The sequence below is a fragment of the Colius striatus genome, chromosome 4 (assembly GCF_028858725.1).
Source record: "Colius striatus isolate bColStr4 chromosome 4, bColStr4.1.hap1, whole genome shotgun sequence".
Classification (NCBI taxonomy): domain Eukaryota; kingdom Metazoa; phylum Chordata; class Aves; order Coliiformes; family Coliidae; genus Colius; species Colius striatus.
This window is the reverse complement of record NC_084762.1, coordinates 24,251,237-24,268,153: the sequence shown is the minus strand read 5'-3', so window position 1 is coordinate 24,268,153 and position 16,917 is coordinate 24,251,237. Positions and strand designations below refer to the sequence as shown.

Below are 16,917 nucleotides of genomic sequence, written 5' to 3'. Positions count from 1 at the left end.
ACAAAGAACTTGTGGTGTGTGTCAAGTCTTGCAGCATATACTGGGATTGCTAGCCTGGTTTTAGGAGAGAGAAGGAGAGGAATACTGAAATTGAGTTCAACATTTGTAATGTTAAAGCTGCATTTGAAAAATCTTAGCTTGCTGTAAGAACAGTTCAGGTCTCTGAAGAAAAAAACTATATTTACTTGCTTTGCATGACAGAAATCAGCTCCTCTGGGGAAAGAAAGTCCTGAACTACCCATTATAAAAACACATCTTAAAAGTCTCTCTTTGCCAATTTCTGTCTGTTCAGTTGCCTAAAAAAGGACATTTACTGATATAGCAGGGACTTACTAGCTTAGCTTTATTTTTTTGGCTATAAAATAATAAATAGAGTGTGCCATCTTAACCAATGAGCCTGTTTATCCTTGGGTTCATGATGGCTTAATTTGGAACCAAGTCCTTGAAGGTCATCTTTAAATGTTGTTTCTTCAGTGCAACAACTAGAAGTATGGCAGCCAGCACAAGGCTGTTGAAACAAAAAAGGTCATGAACATATTACTTTAAAATATTTACCAAATATGACACACTTTTCATTTAAAAATACAACTGCTTTTATTTTCAAAGGGCAGCAAAACTGTAATTTCATGACTTGGAAATCCTCAAGACTAAGCACATCCCAGAATGTAATGAGGATCGTATTTTATTCCTCGCCCTTCAAGTTTTGCGGTTTTTTAAAGCTTTGCTTTCAATCAAAAATAGCAGATAACAAACATGTTGCCATGTGCTCCAACCTAAAACTTTAGTAGCAAGGGCAGTGTGTTCTGGCATGCTTGCATAACAGAGTTTATGAATTCCCTTTTTCGTTTATGTTAGAATGGTACTTTCACACTGATTTAATCTACATTGGAATGTAAAAATCCTGGAGCAGATCTATGTAAGTGATGTCTTGTGAATCTGTTTGTAAATATTCCTCTTTTAGCAAGGAATTTTGGGGGCAAACACATCCTTTGTGTCTAAGTTCACACTTGTTATAGAGCTTATGGTGGTTGGTTATGATCTATCACATTGAAGAGATAGATAGTGTTGCATTTTAAAGGCAAAATGCTGAATTTGGAGCCTGATATTTTCCTTACAGAGTAATACTCTTTTAAAATAATCTTTTCCTCTATTAATATTGTAGTACTTTAGATAGATCCACACAGTGTCACCTGATGTATGACTGTGGTGGTTTAGCCAGGTGCCCACCAAGTCATAATATCACTCCTAAACTGGACAGAAGAGAGACAAATGTTTGTGTGAAAATGGGCCCAAATTAATTTAGGGAATGGCTACATTTAAAAGAATGATTTGTAGTGATACTAGCTATTTAAGCAATGTAATGGTGGACACAGCAGTGCTGGATTAATAGTTCTTAAAGGTATTTTCCAATCTGTGATTGTGTGATTCATTCTATTTCATGTTTCTAAAGACTCCATTAGTGTTTTTCCCAATAGTTTCTGAAGTAAAGATCACTTTTTCCACCCACAAATTGTTTGGAGTTTTTCCTGTGTTAGCTGACTGGCAGCAATCAAATCCAGTATTTATTTATAAAATACTTCTGATTTTGTTACTGAACTAGATATTTAGCTCATTATTAATCTTGCCTAACTCCTGAACGTTGTTATATTAGTGGTGTGGATTAGGAACTGAAACTTGAACACCCAGAGGTGAGCTTTACTGCCGTGCTGGGCTGTTGCACTTGTGTTTTTTTGTGTAACGTGCCTTACAGGCATCATACCTGCTGATTTGATACCTTTTTGAAAATGGAAGTTACTATAAGTGTGGTGTTATGTCATGTCTTGTGTATTTCTTCTGCCCAAGTGTGAGCACTTAGACTCTTTTGTAGCAAATGAAATACACATTCTTGTCTAAGAGCTTGAAAGTGCGAGTATTTTAAGAACTGCCACATATTCTGCTAACTGATTAATAACTAGTATGTAACATGGAGAGCTTCAGAATGAGTTTTTACATGATGTGAATTAGCTCCCATGCAGTCATATTAAAGAGAACTAGATTCTTAACATAATGTGGGTTTTTTAATTCTGTGGTAGCTGGTTGTGGGGTTTTTTTTTTATTGGTTTGTTTTTGTGGTTTGTTTACTGTTATGCTAAACTGTGTTATCCATTATATTAAAGCTTTGCTGTCACTGACTTGGATTAAAATCTTAAGAATAAACCTGTATCCAGAAGTAACTTGGAGGACCACTGATTACGTTTATTAAATGAATCCATTTGGCAGAATATCTTGGTTACATTGATGATACAGATATTTGCAACAGACTATGGCAAATTTTACTTCCAGTTATATACAATGTTACTTGCTGATTTCAGCTTATACTAACAGATCTAACACTTTTGTTCCTGTGTTCTGCAAGAATTTTAAGGAAAATTTATAGGTTTGCAACAAAGCTGGTTTAATACATATTTAGCATGAGCAGAGATTGTGGAAGAATTAGAATTGGCAAAAATATTTCATGTTAGATGCTCTCTGCCTTTTCCCCTTTTGTATACTGTGCTTTAAATGCTACAGCTGATAAGTAGCTATAATTAATTATGTTGTTTTATGTATATGCTTCCAATTCCTGACCACAGTGCTCAGTGAGCACAACAGATTTGCCAGTCTGTGTTGAACATTAACTTACAGCCCCTTGCTTTTCACTGGGAGAGCTGTGGTACAAGCACTTTTAATTCTGAACCAGACTCTGCTTTCCACAGCCTATAAAAACGGTGATTAGCTTCCTCCCAGGCATCTGAATCCCCTCAACACAAGCTGGAAAAAGAGCATTCAAGTGGAGACTGAGATATCCCTGCCAACTGTCCCTGCGTGAATAAGCTCTTTCTTGTGAAGGGTATTTCAAGTACGTGTTTCCTGCTGAATCACTCTTTTTACACAAGCGTATGCTTTATAATTGTTCAGCTTTTTACTTTGAAATAATATCTTATAAAGATTGGGGAGCAAAAAATACTCTCTGTGAAGTGAGGAGTCTTTGAGATAGACTGCTTTCACATGAAACATGTAAAAATAGATAGAATAGTATTTTTTCCTAGAAGTAGTTCAATAACTGCTTATATGTAGATACACTGATAAAACTCACTTTAAGTGTTTTTGTGTCTAAGCCATTATTTAGTGTTTACTTTTCAATGATTCTGGTAGTTGTGCAAATTTCATAAAGGTACTAAATGCAGAGAGCAGGAACTACTATTTCTTAACCCTGTTCCCTGAAAGCTACTGTATAAATTAAATGCAACAGGGAAGAGCAAGCTTCATCTAGCTGAACAATACTAATAACCACTGATGTAAAGGAACAGATATGCTTCAGCTATCTATTGAAAGTTATTGGTACTTGACGAGTACTTTTTGAGATTGTGTAGCTACTTCTTATTCAAGATTTTGAATCTAGTCATAAACAAGGTGTGTTCTGTCACCTTGACTTTTAATAAAATATTAAATATGGAATTCTCGCACTTTCTGTATATGTGAAATGATTGTCAGTGTCCATACAAATGTCTTTTGCTATTGATCTGTGATGAAAATTTTATCTTCATTTTATTAATTCATTTGCATGTGACCTTCCTCTCCTGAGTTACTCTCAGCTTGTGTTGGATTTGATGCTTTTTGTCGCAGCAGTTCACAGAGCTGATCTGAACATTGTGGTACTTCTGCCTCCATAGCCAGGTGACTTTGGCAGCAGAAAGAAATTATTTTAGCCAACAGCTGTGATTTGTCAACAGCCATCTCATCCTTTGATTTTTCTTGGTCAGACACCTTAGGAAATGTTGCCTCTAGTGAGATGCTGAAGATGCTGTGGTTGCGGATCAGTTGGCTTTATGTTTCATGATGATATGTACAGATGACTTGTTCCCACTGAAACTGGAGGGATCCAGAGCAGCTGCCAACTTGCATCGCACCGCAGCCTGCTCTTGAGGTAGATGCTGGCCTTTGCCTTGCTGGCTACTTTTATAGAGACAGTAAATGTCAGTAGTGGTGGAAACTACTCTTCTAGCACACTACCTAAGCCCCAAAAATAAAAGTCCATGTACATACAGATAGACTTTTGAATGAATGTGGGTTTAGATGAAGTATTATAATGCCTAAGATTTAAGCTGGAGAAAAAGAAATCTTGTGTAGCGCCCTTTTTTTTTCCTTACCACTGTTGTTATTTCTTGTTTTTAACGTCTTTTGTTTTATATCTGCCTCAGGATAGCCATGTGAGGTTGAGATGAGTTTTGTTATTAATTCCATAGCTGAGGAGGAACATGTTTAGCAACAACTGTTGCCATTTCTGATATGCTTCAGTTGTAGGATCCGACTGGAATAAGTTAGTTATTTGGTGTATCACAACTAACCCATGGTTTTGCAGAATCCAGCTGGTACTGAATTGGAAATATAGAGTCAAACCAGATAGTCTTGTTTGTATTGCAGAGACAATACTGACAGACATTCACGATTTCTCATGCTTTGTATAAATGATGTTATCATTGTCCAGCCTTAGGAAAAAAAGCACTATTAATGCCAAAAAGATTTACACTGACTACCCTTACGCAGAGAGCAGATCCGTGCTTCGTGCCTAACTCATTACATTACCTTTGTCTTGTTTTGAAGAAGTCTTCCATTATATTTGGTGATGAGTCTTTTTAGCACAGCTACTAGGAAGAACCCCGTAATAGCTGTGTAGAAGTTTAACTTCACTCATTATGTTAGTTCCCAAACCCTTGGGCTGACAACTCAAGGGGGAGATAAAATAGATCAACTGATTGAGTTTAGCAGAAAGACTTTGTGTATAAGGTGGCTGGTAATGAAGACTGAGTGAAATCAGTAAAATGAGAAAAAAAGCAGACCAAAAATGGTTAAAAATACTGCATCTTCAGAGAAACATCTTTGAAGATGGCTGATGGATTTTCTTTTATTGTATTGTTTATTTTTCAACTATCAACTTTTTAGTACTAGCTGCACAAATCTTTGGGTTTGAGCATATTTAAAAATAAATGTGTTCATCAAAAACTACCTTATAGTAGTAATAAAAAAGTTCAAATATCTCACAGTTGATAAGCATGGGATTTTAAGCATCTTTATAATCTCTCAGGATCCAGTGTGTCCTTGGGGTAAATTTCTCTTATGAGGTAGGATTCAGTGTAGCAATGGAGCTCTCTGTCTTGGTTGTATAAGCTGTGACATGGTTTGCCTGGGGTTTTTTCATACTGAAGATAGAGGGATTATTGTGTTCCTCCACATTCTCTTTCACGGTTTCCACCTCCAATTATCAGGAGTAGAAGGAGTAGATTCTCAAGTCCTAAATTTAGAGTGATTAGAAGCTCAGGTTTTGTTGTTACTGTCAAATTCTTGTCTAAGGCTTTGGGAGAGGAAGGCAAAAATTGGGTATCTGGGTGGTCTGATTCTGTTGCTTCTTTCCAGATCCTTCTCAGAGCAAGAGGGCATTTATCTCTCTTACCTTTTATGTGTTACCTATTGGGGGAACAGTTTAGCTTAGGATTGCTATAAGCCTGAAGCAGTGACTCTTTAAGAAACTCACCACAAATCAAATAGAGGGAGATGCTATGAAATAAATTATAAAATCAAATGTCTTTTTTAGTTCACTTTTGTCCTTAAAGTATGTGCATTTCCTGCTGTCACTGAAAGAGAGCGAAGACTTAAATGTTGGAATAGTCGTCATTTTGCATCCTTTGTTTAGGTAATGCAAGAGGTAGCATAAGTATACCCTCGCTTCTTGTCTGGGAGTGTGCACTCTTGAGCATCTTGTGGAGAACTTTCCTTCTGTGCCGCAACTGTGGCACAAGCCACACACATGCTGGCACCCACACATGCTGTGGAGGTGGCGGGGGTGCCACGAGGTAGGTGCATAAATGTATTTTACAGGAGTCTACTGTTAGCAGGAGGCAAGTGTTCAGTCTGTGTATTTGTTTACTGCTGACACACTTCCCCAGAGGTATTATCAGCTCAGCAAGATGATGTCATGGGTGGCAGGAATCCTCCCATGCTGGTGCAGCCGCTCCGGTGGTGGCTGGCTGCTGGCAGAGTGCCTGTCTGCCCACAGCCTGACGCACCGGCTGCCGCCACCATAGTTTGGGAGGAACTGCACCTTGCGTGGGCTGAGAGAGGCCTCACCGGGGGAAGGCAACCTGCTAGTCCTTCACAGAGATAATGTGGGACTTTTCATTTCTGGGACTTGAGCCTATAAATCCAGCATTTCTGTTGGAAATGTGTACTTGGGGAAATTCAGATGGTAGAGGGAAAGCAGTGTCTCAATATCTACTCGTGATGAGATGCTTCTCCCAGGTACCTGAGCTGAGCTTATTTCTTGTGCATGCTTATCTCGTATCTTTTGCGAGGGTAAAAAAAGTCCAAAATCCTACTGGTAGAATGATCTGTTCTCTGTAAATGCATTTACTTAGCAACTTGCATCATCCACATCCTTTCTGTAAGCAGAATGCTAAAGCAGCCAAAAGCAATAGACTCCAGGTTGTTTTGGTTTGGGTTTTTTTTTTTTTTTTTTTTTTTAATTGCTTTGTATACTGGTTTATTTACTGTCCAGCAGGTATGGAGAGACTTGTGATCTTGATTGTCTTCTGCCTCCTGGGTGGCTTATTTCTTCCCTTTGAGTTAATGGTCTATAATTGAGTTTAGTGATCTGAAATCCCCTCTTGTAATTTAATCAATACAAGTTGACTGCACGGTCTTAAGATGAGCTCATATGCTTTCTGAAATAACTTTTATTGCTTTTATGTTTTCTTTTGTAGCCTGACTAAATTTGTACTGTCAAGATATTAGTAGAGTGAAAGGATGGAAATCAATACTATCAGTAAAAACTCTTTCTGGATGACATTTTTACCATGACTGATAAGAATTCTTGACTTAACCACTCCACCATCTTCCTGCGTATCTTTAGGTTCTGTATGTACTTCCCTGTTTAGGGGTCATGTTTGAAGTGTATTTGGCTTTATGTAAGAAGTTTTGAACCTTTCAGTGAAGTTGTTATAGCCAAATGTCAAAACACGACTGTGGGGACTTAGTACTAATGAGCTTTCCAGAGAGGAAAGTTGATTTATTATGTAGCATGGCTTTTAATCATGCCATAACAATGACAGTTCTTCAGTAAAAACAATGTCTCTGCAGCATCAGAATATTAACTTCAAATTCTGACACCTTATCCAAAATCAAATCCTAGATTTCAAAGGCAGTTTGACATGTTAAGGGGAAGGGTATATTTAAAGATTAAAACAATCCATATGTGCTGCAGTTATACTGCATGTTATGAAATCTGCTTAAAAGAATATTTTCAAAAGTCTGAGTGTCTCTAACTTTTGAGATAAAAGTACAATGTCACTATGCAATGTCAGCTTTAATGGAGAGAGAACTGCCTTTCAGTATCTGGTTTCATGACAGTTGTGTTCAAGTCTGAAATAAAGCTATTCTGCTTATACAGTGGTTTAAGAATGTCACCTATATAGATCAGAAATTGATTGCCATTTATCTACAGTGCACGTAATGTTTGAAATTACTGTGACTGATAAGGGGCATTTTCTTTAAATATGTCTGCTTTGGTGAAATATCTATCAGGAGCATAGTGTTACTGTATGTCTCTTTTCTGAAAGCAATGAGGGAACAGAGACACACTTTCCTATGAAACTGATTTCCAAGAGTGTGGTAGCAGTGATGTGTCAATGTGGAGGCAATTGTGATGCCAGGACTTCAGCTTCAAAAGAAACCTTTTAACAGCCTTAGTTCACCAATACATCTAGTAATTATGGGACTAAATAATAATATTTTTTTCCTCACAGAATGAAATCCATTTAACTCCTTCAGATAAAGCCTTGAGTTACTCCCACCACCACCCTTTAAAGTACACTGAACTGATTTGTGTCCTGTTTATAATCAGATGCGCACCTTTGATCTCTGTGATGGCAGATAATTTCTAATAGCTGACAAAATGCAGCTCTCTTGTCTGCAAACAATTCTGAGAGATATGTATTCAAGTTTTAGGGTTTTGTTTTCCCCTGATGCTCAAGACTTCAGTTGTTAGCTGGTCTTAATTATAGGGAGAAATATAAACGGTAATCAAAAGTTGGAATTGATTTTAAAAGTTGACTGATGCTATTACAGCAAATTTAGATTAAGCAGTGTGGACAAGTGTAGAATTAGGTTAAGGTTTTAGTATTCTTTTAGTACTCTTTTCTGCATATTAGAACAATTTTTGGAAGCTTATGTACTAGAAAACTGAGATTGTCCCATAAACATGTAACATCTTACAACTGAGAGGAAAATGCTCAATTCAAATTATAGCTCAAACATCATCTTTCTTAGAAATACCTTTTCAAATCCATTTTGTGGTAATATCTTTCCATCATTGTGTTTCTCTATAAACCTTTAAAAAAACTTGACCAAACAAGGCAAAATAAAAAAAACCCCACCTCTTAACTCTCCCTCCATCTGATAGTAGTGCTGAGCTGTTTGTGCTATGTTACATATCTCCTGTTGTGTTAGACTGTTGAAATATAAATCAGAGATATCTCTTTCTGAAAAGCAAGTTTAGAGATGAATCTTGCAGAGTATTGTTTCCAAGAAAAAGGAGGACTACTAGGGAGAAATTTATGCAAGTCATGGATTGGGTGAATGCCTCCTTTCTTACAGTGAGGGTATTTGATGACCGCAAGGTTGACGACTTTGCCCTGAAAAAAAGATATCCTTTCAAGTAGGCTGTTCTAAGATCATTTACATTCCCCAAGGTCTGGTGTCTCCCAGGGGTTTGGTGGTACAGCTCTGCTGGCACACTTCCTAGTGTACTTGTAATAGAAAAAAACCGCTTTATTCAGAAGTTATTCTGGTTTGACGAGTGAAATGAAATGCAGCAGTAAAAGCATTCTTAGATACTTATACTGGGCTAGAAACAGAGATATTTTAACAGGAAAAGCAATTGAAATGTGTAGTCATTTCTACTGAACTGACTGTGAGCAACCTTTCTTTTATGTCAGGCAAACATGCAGACCTATACCAAGTAAGGGCAGTGAGTTTAAGAGGTTAACATAGAATGTTGCATATATCTCTGCTACAGCCTGAAATTAGTTCTGGTGTTTGTGCCATAGGAACACAGAGAATGTCTCAGCCCTCTGCCAAGAAACTGAAAACAGTGAAAAAAAAGATTTTTGCACTATTAAGTTGATGGTTTCAAACGTGAGGTGGAAGAGAGACTTTCAGTGCCATGGGTTTAATAGCTTTTAAGTAGGCTTGGATGAAACTTATGGGTTAATCTGTCCATAAAATTTTCATGGATAAAATGTTACAGTATAAGTTTATGATCTCTCTGCAACATTTTGTACTTAGAATGGACCCTTGTATGTAGATTCAGTTGTCTTGGAAAAATGCTGCTGTTTAGCATACCTCACTTTAGTCACTGTCTTGTTATAACCAATGCAAGTAATTTTCACACGCTAATGAATGTCTTCCTGAAAAATACCAGTCGAAATACTTGACGTGTTGTGTCTCATGCAGGCATCTAGATTACTTTCAGATGAAATTTACAAAGCACGTAGGGAGAGTCTTTTAGTGCATCCTTGTTTTGGAGGGGCCAACAGGCTAGCTAATGAGGGCAGAATTGAGGGTTGTTGACAGAGTAGAGACTACAGAGGTTAATATGGTAGAAATGAGTGCAAGTGGCTCACAATGAAATGGTAACCCTCTGTGCTGGAAGTCAGAATATGAAATTTATTTTAATCAAGTATAAAAGAAAGTTGCTCATCAGCTGATGCAACATAACTCTCAAAATTAGTTTACTAGAAGTTGAAAGGAAGCCCATATGGGATGTCACGTTCTGAGGACTGTTGCGGATGGAGAAAACATTCCAGTGGGCTATAGTGGTTTACATAGTGCAGAAATCTTAGTGCAGGTCTTCCCTCTTCTTAAACCATATGTTATGTTTTTATGGTTACAGTTAAAAATGTATAGGTGCATAAACACAGAAAATAGGGGAAAAGAATTTTTTTTTTTCCTAGTAAAACTTGTAAATAATTTTAGGTAGCTGTACATTCTGATGTTATATTGCAGCTGCTGTGGCTTGTGCTTTTAAGATGTATGTTTATTAAAAAAAAAACCAAAGTACATGCCTGTTTTTTTTTTTCCCTAGTCACATGGTCCTTAGGTCCATCTAAGAAAAAACAGATGAACATCAATGAAAGAATCTTATTCAGAATGATAACAATATTTTTATTTCTTTTTTTAAGAGTAGTAAGATAGCAAAAGAGAATATTGTAGTGTTGCATTGTTTGTTATTTTGGAAAAATCTTGCAGTGTTAGGACTACCACAAAATGAACTGGAATGGTAGACTTCTATAACTAATTTATTATATTGTCTATAAAACAGGTATACTAAGCCTGGGGATTGAATTAAGCTCACATAAAATGGGGAAGAAAAATAATCTAATTTCAAAGCTTAATAAAATAAGAAAAATCTGTAGAAAGACAAATCTGTTGCAGTTCTGTCAATTCTGGACAAATTTTTTTTCACAACAGTGCAACATTATAACAATAAACTCAGTTATCACTGTCTTTCAACTTATCTGACTGTGGTAAGTAGTATGGTATTTATTTCTTGCCTTTATATAAATACTGTGTTGCAAGTGATTCATGACAGCACTTCAGTATGGCAGTGTTATGTGAGGATACTTTAGAAATGCATAATTTCAAAGCAACTGACATTATTGCTTTGAGGATGAAGAAGGTTGCTGCATTTTTCTTAAAGCCAAGAAACTTCAAGGAGAAGATCAACCTGAATTTGTTAATTTATTTAAGTTTCTTTGTGGCCATTAAAAAGGACAAGATTCTTATTAAGTTAGTTGTGTTTTCAGCTAAAAAAAAAAAAAACATACTTAACTTGGGAAAGACCAAATAAAGGAAAAAAAACAGTATAGCATGAGATGTAGCTAAATTTTGAGTTTTTAACAGCAAATAGCTGCTTCAGTAATTAAAGTGTATAAGGTGCTACTGACCAAAGCAAATAGTATGTAATTTCATTAATGGTATTGCAATTGCAGTAATAACATTTAAGTCTTTCTGTTAAAATAAAGATTGCGGGCAATTTATGACCTGTACAACATGAGGTCAGAGGTAGGGTGATGTTACAGAATGTTACAGCACCACTCTCTGAGTGGATTTGTAACTGCGCAAGGACATGTCAGACTGGCTGTGTATCATGTTAATATTCCTAGTGGGTATACATTTCTTGCAAGCTTGCATATATGTGAACTTGTAAATTGTTCCCAGTTTGTATGTTGATAAGTTTATATATATTTATTAAAAAAAGACTTTGTGGAGTCTAATAATTTTTTTGTTTATCTTTGTGATTCTATTACAAGCTTGCTTGTATTCAACAGGAAAAGAGAGTCTTTTTTTGTATGTTTTTGTGGCTTTTCCTAAGTGATTGAAAACTCCTGGAGAACTTTGGCATTGTAACATATTCCGAGTCCCTCTGAAATCTGAAGTGCTGCATATGACAGGTTTTCAAACTGTCCGCAATTTGGAGGCAATGGGATGATGTGCCCAGTGACCACAGTTACATAGCTTCTATTCTCAAGAATAATCATAAATATTCTTCAGAAGGTGACAATGAGTTTTAGAGTCTTGGTAGAAAAAATAAGCGTCAAAGAGTAAGTCTTGGTATATACTGAAGTTTTATAAGTCACCTCCAAGGCTTGTGTAGTATCACTGAAGAATCATTCAGTCAGGTAGCTGAAGTGTAGTGAAATCTGCTGCTGGGATGTCATGGGGCACACCAGTGTGCCCTCATGGCCAAGAAGGCCAATGGTATCCTGGGATGCATCAAGAAGAGTGTAGCCAGTAGGTCAAGGGAGGTTCTTTTCCCCCTCTACTCTGCCCTGCTGAGGCCTCATCTGGAGTACTGTGTCCAGTTCTGGGCTCTTCAGCTCAAGAGGGACAGGGAACTTCTGGAGAGAGTCCAGTGCAAGGCCACCAAGATGATCAGGGGACCCGAGCATCTTCCTTATGAGGAAAGACTGTGGGAACTAGGACTGTTTAGAGAAGAGAAGACTGAGGAGGTTCTCGTTCATGTTTCTAAGTATATAAATGTTGGATGTCAGGAGGTTGGGACATCCCTTTTTTCTATTTTACCTAGCAACAGGACAAGGGGTAATGGGATGAAGCCGGAACATAAAAAGTTCTATTTAAACATAAGAAAAAACTATTTCACTGTGAGGGTGACGGAGCCCTGGCACAGGCTGCCCAGCGGGGTTGTGGAGTCTCCTTCCTTGGAGGGCTTCAAGACCCGCCTGGACATGTTCGTGTGCAGCCTGATCTAGGTGGACCTGCTTTAGTGGGGGGAGGTTGGCCTAGATGATCTCTAAAGGTCCCTTCCAACCCCTACCATTCTGTGATTACTACTGCAGTGGCTAACCTGGAGTTGCTGACATCATTAAAATGCCATCAAGAAAAGTCATTCAGAGCTAAGGCTTTACAGTGACAATTTTGGCCTACCTTAAGTTGTGTCCTGTTCACAAATTGTCTATTTCTAGGTCTAAGGCTTTCTACGTCTCTAAATATGTGGATGTGCTTTTGGAGGAGGAAACAGTCTTCTCTGCTTTTCTGAGCTGTATTTCAGATATGAAACAGAGCAAGGTGAGCAGGTTGTCTGACCTCTTATGAACACCGAACCTGTGCCCAAGGGTTTTTGGGGCACCTATCTGAAGAGGACAAGGTAGGGGGGAGTTCAGGAGGCACAGTGCAAGACATGGGGACCCTGCGAACTCCTCTGAGTGAGTCTACAACATCTTTGTCATGTGGGGTGAAGGAAATAGAAACTGCCTCTTAGGAAGCAACGGTCTGTTGACAGAGTACCCTTGGGGGAAAACATATTGTGTTATAATCTAGGCTAGGGAGCTTGCATTCCCTACCATAGCCTGGTGAAAACTGTCTGGCCTCTCAAAATCACAGGACACTCTTAGTACCAGAACCAGGAGTGCATTCACCTTGTGAAATCACGCGTGTCTGTAATGGGCAAGTTGGTTTTGACACAGTAAATTATGATGAGTCTCCTGTATAGCATACCTGCAGCTTTTGATTTTGAGTGAGCCTGATACTGACGTATTTGAACTGGCACAGCTTACCTGCAGGAAGTTAAATCTCAAAGGATTATGCTTTTGAGTACCTGATTTTAAAAAGGAAACTTGATTTGGTGAATCTCAAAAGAAACATACATTTCTGATTTTCTTAGACCAAGCAAAATTTAGGCTGATGTGATTGCTCCTCATTGAAGATTTGAATGGTAAATTCAGAAGTCAGGTTAAGGGAGGAGTTTTGTTTAGTTGATGAGAACTGGGTTAAGGATCAGTTGCACAACCTGGATGTACATAAATCCATGGACCCCGATGGCATGCACTTGTGGGTGCTGAGGGAGCTGGAAATCATTACTAAACCATTCTCCATCATCTTCAGTAAGTCTTGGAGAACAGGAGAAGTGTCTGAGGATTGGAGGAGAGCAAATGTCACTCCAGTCTTTAAAACCAGCAAGAAGGAGGAACCAGGTAATTACAGACTTCTCAGCCTTATCTCCATCCCTGGAAAAGTTGTCATGGTTTAGGCCCCTCAGGAAACAAAAGACCACGATTAGCCCCAAGTACCAAAGAGGCTGAGAATTGCCAAAGGGCAGGGAGAGCTTATTTGCCACTTAAGGTTCAGGTCAAAACAGACCAGGCTACTCGGCTTGGGGAATAAAACAGAAAATAATTTAATACAACATCATCTAAAACATAACCTTAACACCCCAAAACATAACCAAAATAAAACAACACAGAGTAGTACAACAATGAAGAGTCCAACCAGCCCTTTAAGAACAGCTTCTTGCCACACCTCCCCTCTTCCCGGGCTCAGAGCCCTGATCCCAGTGTTTTTACCTCCTCCCCCCATGAACAGCTTTCGGGGGGGGGGGGGGGGTGGGCAGGGAGTGGGGGTTTCAGTCAGTCTATTCTGGATAGCTTCTGCCCTTTGTCCCTCCTCAGGGTAGGTGGGCTCCACACCCATTGTCCTTGAAAGCCTGTGGGGTACCTCACGCACATAGCAGCCCTGCACAGGCTGCTCTGATGAGCATTTATCCCAAAGGCTGCAGCTCCTCTCTGCCTCTCATGTGGGTCTGCTCTGCGACACGCAGGCTCTCCAGCACAACTTGTGCCATGGCCGCCTCCCCACACAGTCCCTCACCCGTCTGGGTGCGCTCACACGGAGCTGCTGGTGGCTCTCAGTCCTGTCATAGGTCTCCATAGATTGCAGGGGTACAGCCTGCGGTCTCGCTATGGCTTGCAGAGGGGTCTCTGGTCTAGTGCTTCTCCTTCCTTCCTGACTGTGAGGTCCACATGGTCGCCTCCATCTTGTATCACTCTTCCACCTCCTGCCAGCACTTCAAATTCCCATCCCTAAATAATGGTCGCAGAGGTGCCAGATTGACCCAGCCGGGCCGGAGGTGGGTGTGAACCCAGGAGCTGGGGGAGAGTCCGCAAACTCTTTACTGGATCTTCACTGCAACCTGCTCCCCCTGTTACCAAGCAAAAGCTGCTCCTTGCTAAACCGTGACAGTTTGCTCATGATACAAAACTGAGGGGAGTAGCTGATACACCAGAAGGCTGTGCTGTCATTCAACGACACCTGGACAGGCTCAAGAGTTGGGCAGAGAGAAATCTCATGAAATTCAACAAGGGCAAGTGCAGAGTCTTGCATCTGGGAAAGAATAACCCCATGTACCAGTACAGGTTGGGGAATAAACTCTTAGTGTTATAGAGGAAACAGACCTGGAGGTCCTGGTGGGCAGCAGGATAAGCCTGACCCAGCAATGTGCCCTCATGGCCAAGAAGGCCAATGGCATCTTGGGCTGTATTAGAAGGGCTGTGGGCGGTAGGTTGAGAGAAGTTCTTCTCCTCCTCTGCTCTGCCCTCATGAGACAACATCTGGAATGTTGTGTCCAGTTTTGGGCCCCTGAGTTCAAGAAGGACAGGGAGCTGCTGGAGAGAGTTCATCGCAGGACCACAAAGATGGTGCAGGGAGTGGAGCATCGCCCTTATGATGATGTTTCCTTTTCTGAAGACATTCAAAACCCACCTGGATGAGTTCCTGTGTGGTGTACTCTAGGTGATCCTGCTCTGGCAGAGGGATTGGACTGGATGATCTTTCGAGGTCCTTTCCAGCCCTTGTGATTCTGTGATTACTTTTTCTTTTGTATTGTTGCTGGTCTTGAGTGATTGACTGTAATGGTTTGGTTTTGTTGTATTTCTGGCTTTGTGGGTTTTTTTCTCCAGGGTTTACATGGTGTGTTGTTCATGTTTTTTTTTTTTTTTTTTTTTTTTTGGTGGTGGTTCTTGTTTGGTTGTTGGTTGGTTGATTTGACTGTTTTGTTGTTTTTTTAAAATTAACTGGCAGGAACTTTTGGGATTAGTGTAGTCATGGCAATAGGAAACATAGCAGAGCTTTTATAAATTACTGGTTTCCACATCAGCAGTGTGGGGAAGGGATGCCTGCAGAAGTGGCTCCATGACATTGTTTGGGATGTGACTGCAGCATTGTGCTCTGCTGTCTGGGGATCTGTGCGGTGGGACTGTGGCATTCCCTTCTCTCACAGTGGGGTGATCAATTTGTTCCATACTCAAAAGGCTTACGTGATTTTTCTGACACAGCAGCTAGGTTTACATGAAAGGAGAGCCCAAAATAGGCAACCAGTTCGGTATCTCTGAGCAGATGTAATTAAATGTATGCCTCAAAATGTCATTCCCTTAGTAAGGAAATGTAGGTAACGTTTATATGAAGGTCTGACAAGGCAATAAGAGAACATTTGATGGCACCTGCCTTCATCTGTGAAGTGAAGCAAAGGTAGGCAAGCGTACTGTTACTTGTCATGTGCTGGTTTGGAAAGTCCCAAGTCGAAGGCTTGAAGGAGGCATTTTCGATACAGTGTTGCAAGTTCAAACAGCTCTCCCCCAGTTCTATCTCTTGTAGATATTTTAACAAAATGCCAACTGGAGTTAATACTAAACTGTTAAAGCAACTGGTAAGCCAAAATTACCCTGATGTTAAAGCATTTTGCGTTTTTCATGTGACTTAATTCTGTTAACAAAACTCTGACTAGAAGTACCTTAAATATTAATTATTCCTGCTACCTGCTTTATTAGTACATTGGTCACAAACAGCTAACTATTATGTGCTGAAAATGTAATCTCTAATTAACTTGGAAGAATAGCTGATTCATTAATTGTTGTGCAACTTTGGAACTTGTATTGCATCCTCTTAAACGTGCTTTCTAAGCCAGCAATAAACTTGTTCAAAGCAAATTTTAAAGCTCATAGCTTAACGTTAGTAGGATTAAAGGTTAGCTCAGGTATCAGGTGAATGAGGTACACGCCTAATTTAATAACAATAATAATGATATTTCAGCGTCAGCTCTGGGGACCCATCACTTCCTGAAGATAAATGCTGATGGACTTCTTGGGTTAATCCAACCACTTTTCACTTGAAAGCTTGACTCCCCCCCAGTGCCATAAAAGAGGTCTGGGGTTTTGCTGGCTGCAAGGCAGGGACTTCTCTGAGCAGGCCCTGGGCATTGCTCTCACTGCACTGGTGCTGGAGCAAGGAGGGTGTAACAGGCTTTGGCTGGAGCTATGCAGCAGTATGTTAGGAGGTTATGCATGATGTTCCCTGGAGCAAGAAAGCTTGGGCTTTCTTGGTAGGACAGGAGGGACTAATCTGTGCAGTGGTACTTACATTGATTTGTAAGGATTGTTCAATTGGGATTATTTGGCTGGGTATTATGGTATTTAATCAGAGAGGGCAAACATGGGTACCCTAAAGGAAAGCAATAGATGCTTTGACTGTGTTTTTAACTTTGCCTTTAGTGGC

At 39.5% G+C, this 16,917-nt stretch overlaps 1 protein-coding gene across 3 annotated transcripts in view; it reads left to right on the top strand.

Annotated features, from left to right (window-relative positions):
* Positions 1-16,917, top strand: part of GRB10 (growth factor receptor bound protein 10) — a 142,890-nt gene that overhangs the window by 59,039 nt on the left and 66,934 nt on the right. The window lies entirely within an intron of this gene.